Below are 13,229 nucleotides of genomic sequence, written 5' to 3'. Positions count from 1 at the left end.
GTCACCTTAGCAACCCTATGCTCCTAATATGGACAGCTGCTCCATTTAAAGTCAGCCCTTCTTGGCAGGGAAAATGCTTGTTCTTCAAATTGGGGGAGAGAGGAGAGGTTTTCCTTTCAATACACATTGCAGGGGTTGATTTAACTTGATCAGCACTTTTGTTCTGCAGCAGCAATTTGTGTTGAGTTTCAACCTACTTTGAGTTTTGCTTTTTTTTTTTTTAATTTAAAAGCAAATGGCTAAAAAATAAAATCAAAGCAGCTAAAATGGAATTCTCAGAAAGAGTGGAACATGAAACAAAAAGGTATCTGAAATAACTGTATTTTATAAAAAGATACAGCTATCTATATTTTTTAAAGTTAAAATTTACTTAATCTGAACCACAACATCTGAAGCCTTATTATACAATAAGAAGTCAGTCAGGAAGACCTGTCATAGCCTATTTTTGAACAACAACATTGCTAAGCTTCAAAGTGCTGTAACTCCAATCTATTTAATAGGCAATCTGAACCACAACATCTGAAGCCTTATTATACAATAAGAAGTCAGTCAGGAAGACCTGTCATAGCCTATTTTTGAACAACAACATTGCTAAGCTTCAAAGTGCTGTAACTCCAATCTATTTAATAGGCTATGAGTCGATCTGTTTCCCTTTATCCCACTACCTACATGTGAAATCTTTCCACAGGCTCAAATGTAAACCAGATACTGAACCAAATGACTAGTATAATCCCAGGACCCTCTAGACCTGGAATGACCTAGCACAGCACTGGATTACTCAAAACCAACCTTGATCTGTGTGTGTACCACTAAAGCCAGGCCTGAACCAAAGTAAGTCTCTCAGATTAAAGATACAGGTTTATAATACAGTTTGCCTGATTTTCATACTAAAAGCAAATTACTGGGGGAGGGGAGGGGCTACCACATTCTGAAATATGTGAGATCAAATTGCTTGTTCCATACCCACAAAAGGAATCTAATTCCTACCGGTCAAAATTAAACACTTTATTTTTGAGTAAAACTATGTTCAAACTAAAAAAATTCACAGTATTTTTATATTTGTTCTAAGTTGGAAAATTGCTGAAATAATTTTAATATGGGCAAAATCCATATTAATTTATTAAGTACTATTATAGTGAATGTTCGGAGAACTCAATGGCACCCCACTCCAGAACTCTTGCCTGGAAAATCCCATGGGTGAAGGAGCCTGGTAGGCTGCAGTCCATGGGGTCACTAAGAGTCGGACACGACTGAGCGACTTCACTTTCACTTTTCACTTTCATGCATTGGAGAAGGAAATGGCAACCCACTCCAGTGTTCTTGCCTGGAGAATCCCAGGGACGGGGGGGCCTGGTGGGCTGCCGTCTATGGGGTCACACAGAGTTGGACACGACTGAAGCAACTTAGCAGCAGCAGCATAGTGAATGTTAAGTTCAATGAACACCATCTATATCATTTATTGGTTATATTTTCGTGTGTATATTGTGTTTTTTAAACTTCTCAGGCTATGCAGTTCCTTTGGTTAGAAACATTTCTTCCACATTAAAACAATCTTTGTAATTACATCTTTTATACAGAGCAAAATATCCATCGATAGGGTGGCAATGTAGATTGGTAAAAATAAACTAAAGCTGATTTTATGACTGGTTTCCTTATTTGTAAAATGATAATACTATTTGTTCTAATGATGGCATGTGTTAACATCAGATGAGATCAGATCAGATCAGTCGCTCAGTGTCCGACTCTTTGCGACCCCATGAATCGCAGCATGCCAGGCCTCCCTGTCCATCACCAACTCCCAGAGTTCACTCAGACTCACGTCCATCGAGTCAGTGATGCCATCCAGCCATCTCATCCTCTGTCATCCCCTTTTCCTCCTGCCCCTAATCCCTCCCAGCATCAGAGTCTTTTCCAATGAGTCAACTCTTCGCATGAGGTGGCCAAAGTACTGGAGTTTCAGCTTTAGCATCATTCCTTCCAAAGAAATCCCAGGGCTGATCTCCTTCAGAATGGACTGGTTGGATCTCCTTGCAGTCCAAGGGACCCTCAAGAGTCTTCTCCAACACCACAGTTCAAAAGCATCAATTCTTCAGCACACAGCCTTCTTCACAGTCCAACTCTCACATCCATACATGACCACAGGAAAAACCACAGCCTTGACTAGACGAACCTTTGTTGGCAAAGTAATGTCTCTGCTTTTGAATATGCTATCTAGGTTGGTCATAACTTTCCTTCCAAGGAGTAAGCGTCTTTTAATTTCACGGCTGCAGTCACCATCTGTAGTGATTGTGGAGCCCAGAAAAATAAAGTCTGACACTGTTTCCACTGTTTCCCCATCTATTTCCCATGAAGTGGTGGGACTGGATGCCATGATCTTTGTTTTCTGAATGTTGAGCTTTAAGCCAACTTTTTCACTCTGCACTTTCACTTTCATCAAGAGGCTTTTTAGTTCCTCTTCACTTTCTGCCATAAGGGTGGTGTCATCTGCATATCTGAGGTTATTGATATTTCTCCCGGCAATCTTGATTCCAGCTTGTGTTTCTTCCAATCCAGCGTTTCTCATGATGTACTCTGCATAGAAGTTAAATAAACAGGATGACAATATACAGCCTTGATGAACTCCTTTTCCTATTTGGAACCAGTCTGTTGTTCCATGTCCAGTTCTAACTGTTGCTTCCTGACCTGCATACAAATTTCTCAAGAGGCAGATCAGGTGGTCTGGTATTCCCATCTCTTGAAGAATTTTCCACAGTTTATTGTGATCCACACAGTCAAAGGCTTTGGCATAGTCAATAAAGCAGAAATAGATGTTTTTCTGCAACTCTCTTGCTTTTTCCATCATCAATACAATGTAAAAATAATGAAATTATTATGCCATACAAAAAACTCCAAAGTTTAAGCGACCAGACAAAGGGACTATATTACGTGAGGTCTAATTCCCTGAATTGCTATTTTTAAAAAGAGTCAAGGGAGTATTCAACAATGAATGGAATACCAAATCAGTATCAATTTCAAGAGGTTCCAATCTTCCAACCAAAGATTTTACAAATATTTAAGTGCTGACATACAAATAACTACTTCTTTCAAAAAGCCTCAACTCTAGCTTTTAGCAGATGTGAATTCCCTGACCCTTTTCCATTCTACTACTGAATCAATTCCACATTTCCTCCTGTCCCCTAAGATCCTCCTCCCACCAAAAGAACACTGCTCCCAAATAGCTCATTATCTTTTTCCATCTGATAGAAGCCCCTCTCTGATATGATCAGTGCTGTCATTATCCTCCTTAATGTCCGGGTCCATCTTATCCTCTCCTAGGAGTTTCTCCCTCTCCCCTCTTCAAGGCTACAAGGAATATCATCACCACAAACTGGGAGATTCCTAAGTCTCCACTTACAGTATTTAGTTAGGGGATCCAAGAGAAGTTACTTCTGCTGACACTGTGCTTACCACAGATGAAAATGTCTCTCTGCATCTCAAATTTAGAATCTTGCATTTGTACTGTTCTTATTCTGTGTTAAGATTCAGTGATGGGGATTCAAAGAACATGATTCTGCTTCAATGAAGTAACAGAAAAAAGAAGATGAATGTTCATACATAATTTAATGCAGAAATTAATTAACAAGCAATAAATAATGAACAGATTCTCTAATATTACTGGTATTATCTTTCAACTATTGGGCTTTTGCCAGCTAATATTGAGACCTAAGCATTTTAACATACTGTTTCTAGAAAAAAAAAAAAATGTATGTTTCTCTTAGGCCCTACAATTCTTTTCTTTGAAAATTCTAACAGACTCCTAGATAGACACTCTTCTAAATAGATGTTTATATTTCCTATAATCTTCCACAGGATCATAACTTCTGTTCTAATTCTTAACTTCAATTCTAATATAAAGAAATAAGCATAAATTGATCTTTACTTAAATGAAACTTAAATGCTCATTTTATATGCCTTATACGTTCAAGAAATTTTACATCTAATAGCTTCATTTTAACAAACAACCTGGAATACAATATACCAGCTGGACAAAACAAATTAGATGACCACTCAGCCAGATCTTAGAAAAAATATAAGAGAGGAAGGTGGAGGGGACTATAAGAATTAGATTAATACCTAATGTATAATTAAAATATAAGCATATAAAATAATAAAACCTTTAATAAGATAAAAACAAAAGGATACACAACAAATACATTTAAAGGTCACTTATATAGGGACTAGTTAGAAAATGGAAGAACAATCCTTTAATTAACCAATGATAAATGGATATGACACAAACTGAGGAATATCGCTAACTCATTATTCCTAATCGTGAGGTTAAAAACTAGTACTTAGTACTGAATAAGATAATCATGTGACTGCTTAGATACGTGGCCTCTCTCTCATCATTCATCGATCATTCATCCCATTGGTGATCACTACTGAATTATTACCACTTTATTTAAATCCATGGTTGTCTGTGGGTCCTTTTTATCACCCTGACACTTCAGGACATGTTCCCATTTCAGTATAGTAATATTTTGTAAGGATTACTTTTTCTTCAACTCTCAGCTTGACACTTTTCTTTTTAAATGGCACTCCAAAATAAGGTACAATAGCTAGTATAAAAAAGGTGCAAATTTTTGAGCATTTTAAATTCTGTATGCACCTAAATTATGTTGTGTCTCAAGCAGGAACATATGTTTTGATGTACAATTCTAGACTAGTCAACATGAAATCCTCTGCCTTTCCTCCTCTGTCTTCAGTGGAGAGCAGAAGTTAAACCTGTGTTACAGACTATGGAAGGGTTAAGGGGAATTCCGCAGGCTTAGCAACATTGGAGGCTAGAGCTGTTAATTCAGTCTAAAGGGAAGTGTCATGACCAGGACCTAGAAGAGTAGTGGCAGAAGAGGGCCTCTTGACAGAGGCCACAACAACAAACTGCTACTTCAGACAAAGCCATCCTCTTTCACAATAAACAAAAGTTGCCCCAAATTTTAAAATTCTGACAAAATATACATAACATAAAATTTATCATTTTTAAATGTAGGGTTAGCAATAATTTAACTTGTCATGTCCTTTTAATACCTTTAACTGTGTAGCAGAGTGATACTACATAAATGTGAATAATCCTTTTAAGATTATTTTTACTCTAAAAAAATTATGAAAACATCTGGATGTGTACAAAAATATAGATCTACTCAATACATATAGGTGAATCCTATGGGCACAGACAACATATATACAGACAAGATATACATCATCAACGTATCATACTTTTTATTGATGTCTGACATTTAAGTTTTATTTGCCAAAAGAACAGGGTCAAAGATGTAACAGATCAGTTCACTAAGATTAAATTTTTTGAAATTTCCATTTTAACTTTTAAGCATTGTGGTCCAGGAAAAAAAGGATCTGGATCTCTCCTGAAGTACTGCCTTTCAATAATGCCCTGGAAGATCAGACAGTGCTATTCAAAGGTTCAAAGATCCCCTCCTTTAACCCCCGATAAGTAGAAGAAAAAATAGGGGGAAAGAGTTTCACAAGAAACTTGGAAATGAAAGCTTGGTAATTCGCCCTCCCTTCCTCCTTATCAGCTGATGGGTCCCCTTTATTTTCAGTTATCAGGATAAAAACTGACTTGATTAACTAAATCTGTGGCAGATACAAAATAGGTAGAAAAGATGTGTGTTAAGTGTGCATGTCCCCCTCAGGACAGAGGATACTGAAAAAGGAGAAAAAATGAGAAAGTTATTTGATCTGACAGATTGAATTAATCTGTAGTGATCACTACTACCTATGCCAAAAGTTTCTGAGAAAACTTAACCAAATAAATTCTTAATGCTGCCAAGCAATTGATTTTAAGTTATCTGGTAGAGGGTAAGCACACTGATAATGAAATTTTACTATCTATTCACTTGAACATGTCATCCTTTATAAATCTAAAGAGAATAATAATGTACATCAATGAAGGTTTAAACTCCATTGTAAAGGTGATCATTCAGGATTTTTTTTTTTAAATACTAGATGTTGTTCAATCTTTTACTACTTACCTGGTAGGAAGCATTCCACTTTTTAAATAAAGGAGTTATACATTTTCCATAGATAGAAGCTTAGCCAAACAATCTCCTTTAACTTACAACCCCTAAGAGAGTTCCTATGAACCCACTTTATAGTGAAGTCATTAAATAGCACTATCCACTGAGGTAAAAGGTAAGTGGGCCTCAATGGAAAAAAGAATTTTTTCCTCAAAATGGTCAAACCTACTCCTAAAGATGCTAGGAATGAGCCCTGACTATGAAAAGCAGTATTTGAATTTCAAGGTGACTATTTTAATCAGATCCTTTTAATCCTAACTTTAAATAAGATGACCTGTGTCCTGCTAACAAATTCTGAGGTAGTAAAGGAATAGCTAATAAATCTGTGAGAATCTTATAATAATTAAGAAAAGACATGAAATAAGTATGGGGAAAGGATAAAAAAAAATCCAGAGCAATTAAGCCTACATTTATTTTATTATTTTATTAACAATGTCTTACCTTGTGGAATTCTCTTCTGAGAAAAACAGATACAATTTTGTCCCTAAAAAATGTCAGGGAGAAAAGTTGAAATGTTAGTTTCAACCAGAAAGTCTTCTGAAAATGAAGTTACAAAATGCTGGCATAGTACGTTTGTATTATTACAACATCTGGTATTAAAAAGCTTAAGAGACATTAAGTCTCAAATAATAAAAGCATTCACTATCTTCATTAGAACATTTATTATAAAATTGATTATTGTATTATAAAAATACTTATGATTCTACTGACAAATCATTTTTGCTAAGTATATAATAATGTACATAATAATGAATGGCATGTTCTCATATTCTAAGACATCAGTATTTAATCGGATTTTACTCTTGCCGAGATTTGATATTCTGAAGTGTACTTTTTTTTAGCTATAATATACATGTCATAAAATATATCTCTTTAATATGTAACAGTCACAAGTTTTTACTGTAATCACAAAGTTATGCAACCATCATCACCACCTAATTCTAGAACATTTTCATCACTCCAATAAGAAACTCTGTACTGAAGGGTATTTTTATTCCCAGGAAGAAACATCTTAACAAATTTAATTTTAAAATATATACAAAAAGCATATTCTTTACAACACTACGGTCATAAGTTGTTGTTGTTTTTTTTTTAATGTGCAGAACAAAGATCAGGGAAACAAATACCTAAAAATTCTAAGAGTGGCTGTATGTGGACAGCAGTATTACAGTTACTCTTTTTCTTATATTTCCTCAAAACTAAAATTTTATATTACCTTTATATAGCTCTTAAAAAAGGTACAGCTAAGACATACATTTTCTAGAGCTATATGCTAGAATTTGTACTGCAATCCAAAAGAAAAACAAAAATACAAGTTGACACTTTTTTAAGTCAACTACATTTTTTGTTAAATGTTTTTCAAAGTAGACAAAGTACATATAAAGCTAAAAAAGAATTTTAAATTTATACACTTACTAATCTGGTTGAAAAGCCACAGCTGCATCTTTATGACAAATTGACTGTTTCATCACTTTTGCATCTGGGCATCTACTTCTTAAAGGTCATTTCTGAAATAAAGATGTAGTAATTAAGAACATATTATAACAAAAATATAAAATTTTTAAGGACAATTATCTAAATATTAGTGACTACAGGGAACTGTCAAGAGTTCTTAACCAAGCTTCTAAAAAAAATTAACAGTGTTGAGGATGAGGTGGGAGGGCCCCAGAATTAAACAGTTAATACTGTTTAACTGTTTTTATACTGAGTATAAAAATCAACAATGTCTTCAGTCCTCAATCCCTTTCACCCATCAATCGTGCAATTCCTAAGGATGCCACTTTCGACAGGAAAACGAGAAAAGGAAGAGGTGGAAAAGGAATCCTGAAGTTGCACATTTGGCTTTTGGGCCTTTTTTTTTTTTTTGGCCTTGCCTTGCAGCTTAAGGGATCTTAGTTTCCTGCCCAGGTATGGAACTTAGGCCCATGGCAGTGAAAGTGCCGAATCCTAACCACTGGATAGCCAGGGAATTCCTAAAATTGAATGTTTGAAAATAATATAATAATTGCTTATTTATTAAGCTTGTCTATTTCCCCCTCACATCTACAGAAACCTAAGCTCCAGAGCAGATTTTTCTTCTCTTATTTACTGCTATCTCTCGAGCATCTAAGACAATGACTGCCGTGCCCTAAGTGCTCAGTAAACAGTCACTGAAAGAATAAATAAAACTATGAATTATTTAATGTTAATTGATGAAATATTTAACCTGACAGTATGTCAAAGCAGCAACGTTTCAAAACATCATTTCTTCCACACATACACCATTAATGTTAGTGCTGACTACTGAATACATCTTTAGTATTGTTTCTTTTCTCCAACAAACAAAGTCCATAACTAAAAGACAATCAAGACATGGACCCCAAGCTTCAAGGAACAGAATAAAGCCATATATTTTGTGATATTATTACTGCAACCTCTGGGTAAGACTCCTAGAAGAGAATTGCTGGATATGTGACTTTCCTAAATGTTGCCAAATGGCGTGGATGAGGGCCTTTTTCTTTTTAAACATGTATGCTCTCTGTTGTGGGACTTCCCCAGTAGCACTGGTGGTAAAGAACATGCCTGACAATGCAGGAGATTTAAGAGATGCGGCTTTGATCCCTGGATCTGGAAGGTCCACTGGAAAAGGAAATGGCAACCCCAGTATTCTTGCCTGGAGAAGCCCATGGATAGAGGAGCCTGGTGGGCTATATTATATTCCATGGGGTCGCAAAGTGTCAGACACCACTGAAGCGACTTAATACGCATGTTCTCTGTTGTGGAGACAGCTAGGAATATAAGAAAAATCTTTTATAGGGAGTGAAAACCTGACTGATCTCAAGAAAAACCTTCAAGGAACCCAGTAATATCCACTACTTCCCATCCTGTAGCTGAATTAGTATTCCACACAATGATGCTCTTTCAGTAAAAAACTGAGGGGAAATACAAATATTACTATAAAATTGCTTTTCTTCCTTTCAAAAAGCAGTGGAAGGATAAACCAAAATCCTTTTTAAACGGTTATCTATAGAGAAAGAGAAAGCAGGTGTAGAAGACAGGGATGGAAGTTATTCTTCTTAGAATATATCTCACAGTTTTTACTCTGAAGACATGTTTTAAAGTCAAATGAACATCAAATGATAATGACATTTTGAACATCCAAATTATAATGACTACAACTGAAACAGTAAATGTATTTTAAAAACTCCATCATCATCTTTCACAGTTACTAGAGCAAGAAGTAATTATCCTGAAAACTAATAATGGAAAAGAATCAAGTATTTATCCTGCTGTTCTTACATGAAAGGTACCCCAGAGTAACCAGATCATCAATAAGTGAAAGCAATCTTTTATAGGATTCCAAATAATGAATGTAGAAAGAATGGCAGAATTATAAAATACCCATTTTACAATCATTAATGAAAAAATAAACCTAATATTTATCCTGGGAGTTTCAATTTCAAAAAATATCCATAATATTACCACTTCCACCACCTCCACTCTTACAATGGTCCAAGCCACCTTAGTTCTCATCTGCATTAATAGTTCTCCATCTGTTCTCCTAGCTGCTTCTCTTGCTCACCTAAACAAGATAGTCAGATTAGTTCTTTTCAAAAGAAAATCAGATCATGTCAGTCTTCTGCTCAAATCCTCTAATTGAGTCCATCTCACCAGTCTAAGAAGCTTCCCTGGTGGTTCAGATGGTAAAGAATCTGCCTGCAATGCAAGAGACCTGGCTTCGATCCCTGGGTCGGGAAGATCCCCTGGAGAAGGGAATGGCAACCCACTCCAGTATTCTTGCCTGGAGAATTCCATGGACAGAGGAGCCTGGTGGGCTATGGGGTCGCAAAGAGTCAGACACAACTGAGTAACTTTCACTCACTTCACACCAATCTAAAAGCAAAAATCCTTACAAAGACCATAAGGACTATGATCTGATACTTCCCTTCCCTATCTTCCTAACCTCACCTCCTACTACTCTCCCTCTTGTTCACTCCATTCTAGCTACACTGGCTTCTTTATTCTTACACTCATCAAGCACATTCTCACTTCAGTGCTCAGGCGTTGTACTAATTAACTCCTTTACTTCCCTTAAGACTTGGTTTTTAAATCATCTCATTAAAGAGATATACCCTGGTACCCTGCTGCTGCTACCAAGTCGCTTCAGTCGTGTCCAACTCTATGCGACCCCATGGACAGCAGCCCACCAGACTCCTCTGTCCACGGGATTCTCCAGGCAAGAATACTGGAGTGGGTTGCCATTTCCTTCTCCACCTGGTACCCTAGGCAAACCCGAAATATCTGCCTTGGATTTCATTATGTGGTAGAGAATATGTAAGAATAAATCAGTCATAAATTTTGAAGATGATAATCACTGAATCAATGAAAAAGCTGGCTTAAAACTCAACATTCAAAAAACTAAGATCATGGCATCTGGTCCCATCACTTCATGGCAGTGAAGCAGTGACAGATCTTATCTTCTTGGGCTCCAAAACCACTGCAGACAGTGACTCCAGCTAAGAAACTGAAAGATGCTTGCTTCTTGGAAGGAAAGCTATGACAAACCTAGACAGTGTATTAAAAAGCAAAGCCGTCACCCTGCCGACAAAGGTCCATGTAGTCAAAGCTATGGTTTTTCCAATAGTCATGTACAGATATAAGAGTCTGACCATAAAGAAGGTTGAGCGACAAAGAATTAATGCTTTTGAATTGTGGTGCTGGAGAAGACTCTTGAGAGTCCCTTGGACAGCAAGGAAATTAACGTAGTCAATCCTAAAGGCAATCAACCCTGAATATTCACTGCAAGGACTGATGCTAAAGCTCCAAAACTCTGGCCACCTGATGCAAAGAGCTGACTCACTGGAAAAGGCCCTGATGCTGGGAAAGACTGAAGGCCAAAGGAGAAGAGGGTGGCAGAGATTAGATGGGCAGATAGCATCACCGACTCAACTGACATGAATTTGAGCAAACTTCAGGAGACAGTAAAGGACAAGGAAGCCTGGCATGCTGCAGTCCATGGGGTTGCAAAGAGCCGGACACGACTGAGCAACTGAACAAGAACAATCATTGAAACACAAATGTAGTCCATTTTCATATCTTTGTGTCTAAACATCTATGGGCTTCCCTGGTGGCTCAGACGGTAAAACGTCTGCCTGCAACATGGGAGACCTGGGTTCAATCCCTGGGTCAGGAAGATCCCCTGAAGAAGGAAAGGCAACCCACTCCAGTACTCTTGCCTGGAAAATTCCATGGACAGAGGAGCCTGGTAGGCTACAGTCCATGGGGTTGCAAAGAGTCGGACACGACTGAGCGACTTCACTTCTTCTTTTTTTTCTTTAAACATCTATGAAGCTATACTGTCCCTTTTAAAAGATTCTTATGTTAACAACTTCAAAGAATTAATGAAATACAGTACCATAATGTGGGTGGCTTTTTTTTTTCAGGTTTGATTTTGTTTTTAAATCATCTGTATCATAACCCTAGAAAGAAGTGGTGAAAGATTTGCAGTATATGAGTCCCATTAAAAAGCAGCTAGCAAAATAAATGGCATTCCCTTTCCTCCCGCTCCTGTAGGGATTTGTTGGAGAATACATTATAAAATTCCAAGTAAACTCAAGAAAACTTTGACTCTTTCAAATTTATCTGTTACCTTTAGGCACCATGATCACCAGAAAGAATCAAAGGAACTCAATAACTCCAACATGACTAGACTAGCTATGACATGGTAGGGATGTTTGAACTGAATAATTTTTTAAAAATAAACAAACTCCCCGTGGGCTAAGGCCTACTCTGCCTTTTAAACATCCTGTGTGTGGCTGGCAAGCTTCAGGGTCCTAAGAGAGATAGCCAGGGGACAGAGAAAACAAGTATGACTCAATGATCATATTTAACAGTCTCTGAAGACCAAAACAAAAGATACCAGTTCTGGCAAGAGTTCTCCAGAATTGCCCCAAAACTGACTTATCCACATACCTTTCATCTGAACAATCTATTTTCACTTAGTTTAAGGCTCACAAAGCATTTGTTATGTGCCTATCAGACCTCATATACAAAAGTAAACCGAAAGTATAATGAAAACAATCATTTGGGGTTCTAAGAGTTGGATAATGAATCTAATGTTAAAATCTGCTTTGTTTGGGGAGGGAGGTGAAGAGAACTCTTCAATACTGTTGTGTAGCAATGCCCCCACTCATTGGAAATCAGACTTCAACCACTTAAAAAAAGGCTAGTGATATTAAAGGAACCTTTACTGAGCAACTTCTGTGTGCCAGATATTTATATTAGCTTGCTTAATTCTCAGAACTTCCCTATAGGAAAGGGATTAACAAAACAGAGTGGTTAAATAACTTGTCCAAACCAGAAAGAAACAGCTTCAGAATGCAAAATCTCAGTCTCCCTTTTTCACTGTTATAATCTGCACTAAACTAGAATAAAATGATTAGTCACAAATACCACATTTGCCCCATAGGAGTAACATGTAACTCCAGGCTGCTCATTTGAGAAATCTATTCTTCCAAATTTGCTTTTAATAAGACAAAAGAGGAAGGTCCACTATTATACATTAATAAGAAACATGTAGCATTAGGGATGAACCAGAAGAATATGTTACATTTATCTCTAAAAGAACTGAGTAAAAGCACAGCTCACTAATTAGTATTCATTCATAATGATTAACCTGAATCACCCAAGTATCTGATAGCTATTCCATATTCTCTGAGAAGTCAGGGGGGAAATCTTAAGATTTAACAGAGTAGGTTACACAGATACTGATCAAAATAGCTTCTGTACTTTTCTGGATGTTTGAAATCCTTGTCTCTTTCTCTCTTGTTATATAGATATATACATACACATACATACATTAAAAGCTTTTCATTAACTTCTTAAAATTTACAACAAGATTGTTAGTTATGATTCCTAATTTTCCTTTTCTGGAAAATTCTCTCATGTGGAACACCTTCCTGACACTATAACACTTACTGACTTCAGTTCTTTTTATTGTTGTTGCTATTTACCCAGAAGCAATTTTATTTTTAACTGGAGGGTAACTTTTTTCAAGACTTCAGTTCTTTATACTCAATAGAATCTAATTTTTAACATGTCATTATACTTTTTTCTAAATTGTACATCTGTTACTAGATGCACACACTGCCTATCAAACAATGAAAGCATCGT

The 13,229-nt window shown here is 36.6% G+C and overlaps 1 protein-coding gene across 2 annotated transcripts in view; it reads right to left on the bottom strand.

The window, feature by feature from the left end:
* Nucleotides 1–13,229, bottom strand: part of FRS2 (fibroblast growth factor receptor substrate 2) — a 109,817-nt gene that overhangs the window by 47,981 nt on the left and 48,607 nt on the right. For both annotated transcript variants that reach the window (XM_027542523.1, XM_027542525.1), the window contains exons 2-3: nt 7,494–7,585; nt 6,519–6,561 (exon numbers count right to left, since the gene is read on the bottom strand). The gene's annotated coding sequence lies outside the window, so the exon portion shown is untranslated. The remainder of the gene's footprint in view (nt 1–6,518; nt 6,562–7,493; nt 7,586–13,229) is intronic.

The sequence above is a fragment of the Bos indicus x Bos taurus genome, chromosome 5, assembly GCF_003369695.1.
Source record: "Bos indicus x Bos taurus breed Angus x Brahman F1 hybrid chromosome 5, Bos_hybrid_MaternalHap_v2.0, whole genome shotgun sequence".
NCBI classification, from domain to species: domain Eukaryota; kingdom Metazoa; phylum Chordata; class Mammalia; order Artiodactyla; family Bovidae; genus Bos; species Bos indicus x Bos taurus.
Note: the sequence above shows the minus strand (reverse complement) of the source record. Positions and strands in the feature narration are given on the sequence as shown.